Source organism: Dermacentor silvarum, chromosome 9 (genome assembly GCF_013339745.2).
Source record: "Dermacentor silvarum isolate Dsil-2018 chromosome 9, BIME_Dsil_1.4, whole genome shotgun sequence".
In the NCBI taxonomy this organism is placed as follows: domain Eukaryota; kingdom Metazoa; phylum Arthropoda; class Arachnida; order Ixodida; family Ixodidae; genus Dermacentor; species Dermacentor silvarum.
Window position 1 is genome coordinate 137,543,455 of NC_051162.1, and position 11,853 is coordinate 137,555,307.

Genomic DNA, 11,853 nt, shown 5'->3' on the forward strand with positions numbered 1-11,853 from the left:
TTATCTAACTTTTCTCAACCTAAGCTAGAATACGCATGCTCTGTTTGGGACCCACACCCACCAAACCGCCCTTTCTAACACTCTAGAAGCAGTTCAAAAAGTGGCAGCTCGTTTTATTTATTCTGATTATTCATGCCACACCAGTGCCTCTCATCCAAAATTAAAAGCGGGAATTTCCAATCTAGATATATGGCGTCATAAGGCTGTGTCTTTGTCACAAATTTTATCATTATGCTCCTAGTACTTCGGCCATCATTCCAGCGCACCGTCAATCTTGCCAATCACGTGACGAAAAATCTGTGTACCCTCCGCCTGCCCGGACCGCTGCGCACCTTCATGTCTTTTTTGTGAAGACTGCCCGGGACTGGAATGACCTTTCCGCCGACGCCGTGCACCACTCAAATCCACATCATTGAAGGCTGTCATTGAGTCCACATTTCACTGAAATGATCATCCATCCCTCATGTAATACCCCACACCAGGGCGTTTTAGAAATAAATAAATAAATAAATAAATAAATAAATAAATAAATAAATAAATAAATAAATAAATAAATAAATAAATAAATAAATAAATAAATAAAAAGCTTAGAGCACGAAAAAATGATGACCAATAGTGAACATACGGTGACATTAAATATAAACAAACGCCTAAGTTTACTGAACTAACGTAACAGCATGCTCAATATTCAGAATTTGTCACTGAGAAATTTAGCCCCTGATGATATAATGTTCTGGTGCCAATGTTTTTGGAATTTAAGTGCTTCTTGGTGTTATGGGACTAAAAGGACACTAGACGTTGTCATATCATGTGCTACGAAAAGTTCTTTTCTATCTTTCGATGCCGCAAGATTGCCATTTTTGTTATTTTTGTTGTCCAGTTTTGCGTTTGACCTTACGTTGTCAGTAGGCAAGTTATTTACATGCCAGGTTAAGCTCCACAAACGTGCCGGCATTACGCTAGTTATAAAACTTGTTGAAGTCTTGTGGCCCTCTTCGAATACGCCTTTTGTAGGGTTGATTCAGGTGAAAGTTGTTGCTTGAAACTCGCCACTGAATATGGCAGGTTTTCGTTGCCGTTTTATTCTTTCATTACGCATATTTCTAGTTTATTGCCCTCATTTCGTAGTTTGCCGGTGCTTGATAAGCACTACCATCGCGGTGGTGCCCAATGACGAATAGTGCTTATCACGCTAACGGAACGCGTGATGCAGGCAACGGTGAGATGTTCGTGCGGTGTAGCCTCCGTTGTTATGCGTCATTTATAACCAGTCACCACATCGTCAAACATGAGTACTCGCATGACTTGGTTTAATTTTGCCCAGTTATAAGGAAGTGTACTCAAGCACTAACATTCCCAGCATTAAGTATGAGGGATAAAAGAAGGTGTGAAGGTGCATTTTACAACTTCAGGACGCGTCGTGTTTTTCTGTTCTTGTTCTCCATTGGCTAGCCCTATATTTTAGCTGTAGAATGATGTCACTGTTAGAAACTTCCTTTGTACATTGTTTTTCCTCAGTTAAGAAATCAACATCACATGTGCGCCCAGCTGTCTGTTGTTCACAATTATTGGCTGTATTCCCCTACATGTAAATATTTCTGAAGGCCGAAGAGATTGACTGATCAGATTGGCACGCTTATATTTGTTTCGATTGCTTAAAAGCTAATCGCACATTTTTTGTTCAATGACTTCAAAGCCGCAAAATGAAGACAGGGCTATAGATGTAGAAAGTGCAGAAATCCTAACTTTTAATCAATATATCCTGGCCATACCTACACAAAATTTGAAATTTCTCAATGAGCCAATGAGGGCAACGCGCCGGGACTCGTTTGTTTCTGGCGTTTTCGGATTATAAGATGCTAATGACTGATTATTCAAACTTTAGTCGGCAAGTACAAGACAGCGCAAAGTAGTTGAAAGAAAATGCTGAAGGTGCATCAGGCGAACTTTTTATATACGTGTATCCGGCTCTCTTACAAGAGAAGGTTTGTGATGTTCATCTTTGCCCGCATGACAAAACACCAACTGCTCGGCCCTATGACATGGCTGCGGGTACCCATTGGTCGTTATCTCCGCAAACTTTTAATGAGAAGTGGGCAGCGAAAGTTCACGCAACTTTTGTCTTCGTGTTTTATTTAGGAGTCAGGTTGGCCAACAACGCAGGCGCTGAGCTTTTCGTCGTCACGATAAAGCCATTTCAGGCCTTCCCGCAATCCCGACGCTTGCTTTATGTTAGTTTCACAGATATCCGAGATTCACCTTATGATTAAATCCCAGACCGTTTGATCTGAAGCAGCGGAGAGACATGGTGACACATAGCTAAAAACGATTTCTCTTATGCTGTTTGCTGCTTACAGGTGTTGTGCCTGCTGCACGTACCAGCTTTGACAGAACAGGGCCGTACCCAGAAATTTGTTTTTGATTTAGGATGGTCTTGAAGCCTACGGCCACCATCTTGTATTGTCCTGGCAATCTTTAACAGACTGGCAACAACGCTGATGAGCAACATCAATGGGCTGGTTATTTAGGCAGTAACGAAAGGGAAAATATTGACAGAAACTTTTCGAAACTGATACTGAATTTGATTTTGGAGTTATTGCAACCCTGCCAATATCCCCAAACGCCAAACATATCAGCCCGGAAAGCTTTACGTGGTGTTCCAGCCTTCCAATCCTGCCTTACACTCGTTTTTGTTCTGACAGAGACAGTATCTTTCGAAGCCCTCTTTTGTAAGACAGTGGTAGTATGGACATATCAACATCTCCAATTATCAGCAGCCTTGCCCCGTTCGAGTACTAGGAATCAATAACCGATATGTTGATTGTGGAATGCAGCTTACAAGTAATGACTATCTTCAGTGTTTTTTCTTTGTCCTGTGTCTGCCCTCGAAGATTCGTAGCATCAAGCAGTACTCTTGATTTGTGCAACTCCAAGCTATTACTCAGATTCATTTCAGAGATCATGTTTTATGATTTGTCTCAGTGACATGCTTGAAGCCTCTTACCAGGACTGTCTCTAAGAACACGTGATGAGCACTATCTACCCTTTGTTGGACAAAAAAGAAACATCTAGCTCATCGCGATTCTGAACTTGAATATAGACATTGTGGAGGTGCACTGATGGCCAGCACTGGCTAGGGGGCTTTCGAACTTGGAAGTTTCAAAGCCTTTACGGCATCTCTACTCTCAACTCAAACCACAACTACAACTGCACCAATAGTAAATCCATGTACTTGGCCTTATCAATGTCGTGGGGGGTTGCATTTTTTAGGAGGTAATACGCACCACACGTAGGAGTCATGAGGGAGGCGCAGGTAGGCGCAAGTTGGAATCGGCTAGCGCAAGACAGGGGTAATTGGAGATTGCAGGGAGAGGTCTTCGTCCTGCAGTGGACGTAAACATAGGCTGATGATGACTTACCACAGACCATGAAAAACAGAAAAAAGTTTTGTGGCATTCCCACCACAGAGCATGGGATTCAGTGGCGTGGTGTGAAGGTGGCACGAGGAGGTATAAACATAGCTTTACATACCTTAGGAGGATACGTTATTATTGCAAAAATTTGTTTTTTTCCCACGAGTTCTATGCTCCGATAATTTGCCTTTTTAGAATTCAGTGCTCCGAATGCGAAACCTATTTACAGCTTTTGCATCTTTCTCTGTAAAGGTTCTCCAGCAAGTCATGGTTATTTTCGTAGTTCGCTGTGGGCCTGGAGAGAATTTTGAGATATAGCTTTCATAAAAGTAAGTCTGCACCTGGCAAATAACGGCGCCCATTACTTGATTAAAAATGTGGAGCAATGGATAAACACCCGGACTAGAAATATTGATTTTGGTATGCTCTCATGTATAGGCAAAACATGTTCATTTATTACTCTTAGCTGCAGCGTTGGTAGACCTAGTGTCTGAAGTAAATGAATGAAAAATATCCGACTAGTCAATGAAATGAAGAACTGAGCTGACTAAGCATTTCTCCTGATAAGCATATCGAGAAAAATAAAATTAGTGGGAGATCGTGAAGCGTTAATAATCGCAGTTTTTTTCGCAAGCGGCGCTTTTGCGACAGTTGGTACTTACGAGTCACCAAATCTTCTAAATTACTCCCTCCTCCTCCATTGTTTGTCTATTATAAGATGTTTCTAAAAACACGAACCTCAAATGAATGTGCGTAACTTTTCGAGGCTATGTATTTAGTGAAAGTCCGATCAATAAATGACCAGGCTTCTCGCTGCTCTCTCTGCCTAAGCTCACACTCACTCCGGGACATAGTAGAATAAAGAGCTATGCTTTTAGGAATAATGTAGGCTTGTGTTGTACAAATGCCTTTTTCAAGCAGCTGAAATATTTCTTCACATGCTGAAGTCAGATGCACTCAATAGAGTCCTCGCACGCCGTATACTGAAACGCCGTTCATCGCATTATATTTGTTGTGGCAGGAACTAATGAGTTAAATAAAAGCACACCTTTTCAAAATCAAATTGTTCCTCAGCATGACAACAGGAAATGTAGTCAGTGAGGGCAAATATACAAAAAATAAAGAACCTGCTATGTTAACACCGTTTAAAACGCACTAGTGCGAAAGCGAGTCATTCCTGTTGCGAGAGTTGAAACTCGGGCCTGCTGTTGAAAGGTCAACACATATATTTTGAAGCACACAAGCACAGATAGAATGGATCAGGTTTTCAACACCTCGCCCACATGTTAACAATGCAGCAGCGCCTAGATTTCCTTAGACTATGATGGAGCGCCTGTCGCTACAGATGTTCTCAGAATAATTATTGCCTTCAGAACTTTCGCAAGTTCAAAACGACAAAAACAAGGTGCGAACAAATATGAAAGCAAGAACAGCCTTTCTTTCTGTCATATTCTCTGTATTGCTAGCGTTAGACCTGCTGGCGCGCTTTAAGATGAGACGGTTGAACAGATGCTATCGCCGGCTAGCTTTCCTTATTAAGGTATCTCGTATGCCTTATATGCCTTGTGTCTATAATCATATATGACCCTACATAATTATGTATAAAATCCCATTTGTGTCTAATTTAAACCCATATGATCAATAAGATTATGGTGCGGGGCTCACGATTCTTTTCCAATAGGATTTGCAGGCTAGACCCGCTCGTACCTAGCACCATCCTTATCGTCCTGAAATTACCACAGTTTTATTATCATCTTATAGACGTGTAATTTGCGGGGTACATTGACCAAACAGACAAAAATAAACATAAGGATTTTGTCAGTTTTGACGCAGATTGCTGTTCATTACGAAACGAAGCGGTCTGCGGCCATTTTCGCGGAATGTAAATCTACGCACAGCTTCTTTTAGATTTTCTTGCAGTGTAGAACATTACAAACGCTGCGGAAACCCTACTGTGTCGAAATGTCGTCATTTTTTGCGTGTTTTTTATTTTCTCGCACTTAGTAATTTGTGGATTGCTGGCGCGTCTAATTATGCCTGCAGATGAGTTCGGCTTAGAAAAATTTCAAACCTGAAAATTTCGCAATGCACAGTTTTCATTAGTCATTATCGTTGCTGCAGTATTCTGTTTCTTTTGCAGAAGGTGACCGTCAGTTGGTTGTTTTCAATCAAAAGTGACAAACTTGATTTCGTCGATTATTCTTTTGCCTATTCTTATTGGCTGCTGTGTTTTGCCCTTGATCTTCGAGCACGACACCGTCCCGGAGTTGCGCATTGCGACGTTACCATTGGACGTCTGCTTGCCATGATGTGTTGGTGTGGCCTTTCAACTTATTCTTGCTTCTCATCCTCTTAAACTGGAGGCGTCATCGCCGTCGTGTCGTGGAATGTTACTCGCTATATAGGTATTTTAGCCAGAACATACTTTTAGTTCTGTGTCAAGTCTGTTGATATCCGTTATTTTCCTAGAAGCAAGTTCTCGTGGTGCTCACTAAAACTTCATGGAACGTTCTAGCGCTGAAGGACCGCTGGCCCCTCAGTATTATAAATATTTTGGCAAATACAGTAAAGCGTAACTTCTTGTTGGGCAAGTTGGTATCGATTGATTACAGTTATTTTAAGGCGCCAAAGAACACACAGTGCACAAGAGAAGAGAACGGGCGGAGCGCCACTCACAACTGCTTTATTTTTACAGGAAACGCGCACACATATACCCTCAGTCAGCGCCTGCGCAACAAGCACATTCGAGCATCAAGTGCGGTGGGCTTAGTAGACCAACCAAAGGGGCAGCTTTCTATCGGGTACGACACGTGCACGTGTAAAATCGATGTAAACGCATAAACGGCTACGCCCAATGTAATGTGCACATCTGCTGCTCGCACTTGTCTCTGTGCCGCTGGACAATTAATGGCGGTCATTGTGCCAGTCCCTGGTAATAATGGTTCTGCATATCACAATTTCGCAATACACAAGGGACGGAAAGGGACGGTGCGTTCATCCTTGCCACCTTTTCCCCTCCTGCCCGGTGCCTTGAAAAAACGGTAAAATTGCGTTTGTAGCTGTCGACCCTTGATTTTTTGTCAACTGTTGCGGCAATTACCGGCATAACATTATTATGTGCCTACTTTCCGCAATGGCAAAAAAACAGCAATCCTTGTGAGAGAGAAAAGAAATTAAAAGAGAGGCGAGAGGTAATTAGCTGCGCGTGAAAGGCGAGAGCCGACGCAAGGACGACCACCGCTGTAACTTTTCTCCGCCAGGGCAGCGTGCGTTGTTGCTGTCGCGCACCTGTACTTTAGGCTGGCTTATCTATCGGTGGTCAAAGTGTGACCACCATCAACAACCAAACGCTAACCTTCAATGCAGGCGACAGACGCAAGGAAAGATTTTCGAGTAAGAACGCACTGCCGTCACAGAGATGCCTGTCGATGAAAAGTGGTCACCACGCTGTCGAAAAAGACGATGCATAAATAATGATAAAAACATGTATAGCATACCTGATTAAATCAAGAAGACTAGGTGACTATTTTTCACCGCCACGTTTCAAAGTGGGTGCCATTAAATCATCATCATCATCATGATCATCATCATGCAGGCGGTAGTGAATTACTCGCGCGACCTAACCTACATAGGTATGCGCCGTTTGGAACCATGCAGTCACCGCATCGTCAAAAAGTAGCATACGCTTGGCTTGGCCTAAATGGCCCTTTTATAACAAAGTTTGCTGATGCATCAACATTTTCTAGCATAATGTGAGGTGAAAGACGTTCTTGATGCTGCTTTTAAGACTTCCATTCAGAGCGTACCGTGTAAAAATGTGTTCTTATGATTTGTAAAGTAACACCATGATTTTGCCGCAGAATTATCAGGTTGTTAGAAACTTCCCGTATGTTGTTGTTCCTGAGCTACTCTTAGAATCTAACATCACCTTTTAATTCAGCTATCTGCTCCTCACAATGATGCAGTACACACTTTGTTCTCTGTGCCCAAATAATTTTCAAGGTCGTGCGATATCTTATTACGGACGAATGAGCGGCCCCAAAGTTGTTCCTTATGCTTAAAATCTATGATGATGATTCTAGAATTGTATATGCCAAAACAACGAGATTATTATAAGGCATACCTAGTGGGGACTCCGGATTGATTTTGACCACCTGGGGTTCCACCCAAGGCACTGTACACGGACGTTTTTGCATGTCAGCCCGATCGAAATGCGGCCGCTACGACCCTCGGGCTCAGCAGCGCAACGCCATAACTACTACGCCACCTCGGCGGGTTGCCTAAAATCTAGCCAAACACTCTTTTTTTAAGACAATTTCTTCAAAGCCGCAGAATGAAGGCAGAAGTATTGATTTTGAAATTGCAGTAATATTAACGTTAATCAATACGTCCCATTGGTGCTCACTGAAGAGCTCCGATATGCTAATGAACTAATAAGTGTTTCCCGCCTAGTTGTTAGGGATTATCAAATGGCATTGGCGTATTATTCACTGTTTTTTTCGGTGCATACAAAACTGCGCAGAGAATTGAGAAAACTTGTTCAAAGATCATCATCGCAACTTTCTGCATGCGTATCCTCTGCTGACTTACACGAGGAATTGTATGATGGCAATCTTAGCATTCTCCACAGAAAACATCAATAGGCTGGCCCCGTGACACGGCGGTTGGTACTATGCCTAAGCGCTATCTCTGTGAACTTTTAATGAGGTGGGTGAAGTAAGGGGTAGGGCAGCTTTTGTCTACGTAGTACACTTGAGGTTTCAGATAGTCAAGTTTGCCGAACTGCGAACACGCTAAGCTTTTAAATCATGATAGAACCATTTTTTGCCCTCCCAATCCTTGTTTCATTCGTTACAAAGTTATCTGTGATTAACTTTGCGATTAAAAGTTCGCAAGCAATTTATCTTAAGTAGGGCAACTGCGAGTAATTGTGGCTACGACAGTACACTGGTTGACCTAAAAGCGATGCACGGAGAAAAAATTCTCCAGTGATTTTCTTTACTGCTGCAAACTGTGTGCAGGTGTCGCTTGCGCCACGTGAATTCTATGACGGGCTTTGAAAGCGCAGAACCGGAGCCAGAAATATTTTACCGTTTCCTGAAACCCAGCCAACGCCGTAGGGGATGCTTTATGAAAATTTTCCAGGATTAATACAAAAAGAGCTGACAAGAGATATGGGAGTTTGAATTTTAAAGATAATTAGGCTAACAAATACTCAGAAAACTTTCGAAATTACGATTTTTTTGACAGTTTTTACATCGCGGGAAATATCCCGAGTGGCAGTATAATTGTATAGCTCGAAAAACTATAGTATTTTAAGACGCTCTGTGTAAGTCACTGGTATGATTGACATATCGACATCTCCAATTTATGACAATCTTGCCTCGTTCTAGCACTATAGGAGTCCATATCTGACATTTAGATTGCAGAATGTAGTTGGCCAGTAATGACTGTCTTCGCCGTTCTGCTACTCCGGCCTGCGTCTCTTCTCAGAGTCAGCGGATCAAGTAGCCTCCTTGATTGGCGCAGTTACGAGGCCACAATCACACATATTTAAGAAATCAACATTTATATTTCATTTACAAATATGCTCGAAGCGTTTTAGCATGCTTGTTGAAACACACGATGAACACTACAGTCTGTTTCAGATAAAACAAAAAGAAGCACGTAGCCTGTGGCAGCTTTGGCAGATGCAGTAATCAGAGTTTGTTGTGGTGAGACAATCGCTAGCACTGCCTGGAGTGCTCTGGCACTGTGGAAACTTCCGACGCTTTACAGATTTCATTGCTGTCAAATGAAATCAGCATCTGTAACTGCAGTATAGACAAGGCCTTATGCCCGGCCTTACCGGGGTCGTGGTACGTATACTACAGGAAATTCTCACGATCGACCGCAGTAGTATTCAGAGCACTGAACCTCGAATTCATTGGTACGGTGTGACGGTTGCACGAATAGGTATACAGTTACTTTCCACACCTGGGGAGGATACGTTACCATCGACAAAATTTTTTTGTCGGAGGCCGCGCTATAATATTGCCGCATAAAATATATTGGTTACAATACATTTGTTTTCACGAATATTCTGTGCTTCAAAACCTACTTAGAGAGGAAGAGAGAGAGAGAGATCACTTTATTCTGCAATAAAAACAATGCATCGACGCCCTTCAGCAGAACTGCTTTGCCTTATTCTGTGTCCCTGTGCTTCGAGTTGTCCAATAACTTGGCCGGGTTCCTGATTATGCTACTCTCCTGGTCAGCTCAAAGTGTAAATCGACTGCCCCGGAAAGACGTTAGCGCCGGCATGAGGACGTATTTTTCTTTATGCTGATGACAAGTATTCTCTGCTTTTATGTCAGCTTCTTAATTAGTCTTGTACAACAAGCCATGGTTATTTCCATGACTCATTTCGGTACTTTCATGAAAATAATTATGCTACAGTAGAGAATTCCGCAGGAAACATGGACAAGCATGATAACTATCGCTCAACCACAACGACTAGTTACAATAATTTTGGCATTCTCTCCTGTGAGGGAAGACAGGTTTATTCAGTTAATAAAGCGAAGCTTTCTTTGCCTTTTCCTTCGACTTTCCCGCTGCTGGTGGTGCTGGTGCTGGTGCTGCTGCTGGCTACTGTCTTGCCGGTTAGCTCTTGGCGATTACGTGGATCATAATGAAACTAATGTTGTCATCACCCTGCTGCTGGCGTAACATTGTCATTCGTGCTGGCTCCTGGCTGCAGTCTTGGACAATTGGCCGGTACAGGACAAAGCGCAAACACACACCTGATATAATGTGACTGGAGTCGGCCCACCATGGCAGGGAATGCACGTACGCGCAGATGTGAGCTCCAACACCAACACGCCGTTGTTGTCATAACTTCGTCGTCATTCCATAGACAATTTTGACTGACAATTTCCTCGGGTTATCGTGTCCTTCTTTGTCGCTAGCCTCAGTAATTGTCGTGTTGGCGCCGTCCAAAAATCTGTTTTCTAAGTCGGTCGTAGGATGCTGCTCGGAGTTACGCAGAATTTGTGCATGGAAAGGCTGTTAGAATATTACAATATCTAAGGAAGCTTGCAGCTTGTACACTATTTACCTATGAGGTGTTTCGTAATATGTATCTGCTATAATATTTTGCATGCAATGTGAGCAGTGACTGAGTTTACGTCAGACAGAGGGAAGGTTAAGTTGGATATGGGGGCGTCTTCTTTTTGCGCCGTCTGTGCAAAGACGCCACAACTCGGACTTGAGTTCTGTGTTGTTTTGTTTAAAACTTAGCAAATTGCTGACACGCCTCCTACCTTTTATTTTCTCATTTCTTCCACGATTATGAAACAGTACGTGAGCGACAACAACATGCACAAAAAGGGACGCAGACAAAACAAAGAACACTTTTGGTCAGTGGATGTCGGTCTCTTGTTCCTTATGGCGGGCGCTTCTGTACTTCAATAAAGGGATAAAATGAGTGGCGGAAAACGATGGCACGAGGGTATGCGCTTTTATGAAAATGTTTACGCCGCCGCTCTAGCCATTTCGTTGTAAATTTTAAAGTACCAGTTATTTACTTTAGCTGTAATATTACAGTAAGCTATACCTTTTCTCACATTGATAGCTTGCGCAACTGTCGTTTTAAAGTAAGTTCGGTTGAAGGACCAATCTGCTAGTACAGGAGCTCAAAGATCAACATATAATGCTAGACTTTTTCACATAAGGACATTAGTAAAAATTTCTATAATCGTATTTTTTGTTTGTAGTGCAGTAAATCCATCAATGCGCTTTTCTGCTTTTTGATCATATATCGAAACTTGCTCACTGCTGTAAACTTTTTTGACAACTAACGGGGCTCTGTTTTATTAGCTAATTTAGTAGCTTTTTGCCATTGTTGATAACATAGGCAGTTGGAGCAGCATCTGGCTGACTAACCGTGGCTGTCTTGTCATCTCTTCAGTCATGTGATGGCATTAGGAATCTTAATGTATTTTACACGTCTATAATAACCAAGAATGCAAGAAAGAAAGTTATGCAAGAAGATGAGCATTAGCCTGCAAGACCGGTATGCTACATGCCCCACGGCACCCATGGTAGGGTAATTTACGTTCTTAAGAGGCATGCATGTACCACAGCTGCGCCTTTGGTCTGCTTGAATTAACATTGAATACATTTTCATTAAAAGTATTGTTGCGTCGAAGTGCGAAAAAGAGACGTGGATATTTTAAACATATTCGCGCCAAACACGAGCTCCTTTTTCCTTCTATATGCTCGCCCGCCCCGCTATACACTTTACACTGTCTTCCCTTTTTACCACCGTGACAACCCTACGGTCGCCGATAATCTGTGCTTCGCCGAAAAGGCTCGGCGACTTGCGCGTCTGCTGACTTTGGTGTCGCAAGAAAACTTCAAAGCACGCTACGACGCACGACACCGACCTGTTACTTATCAC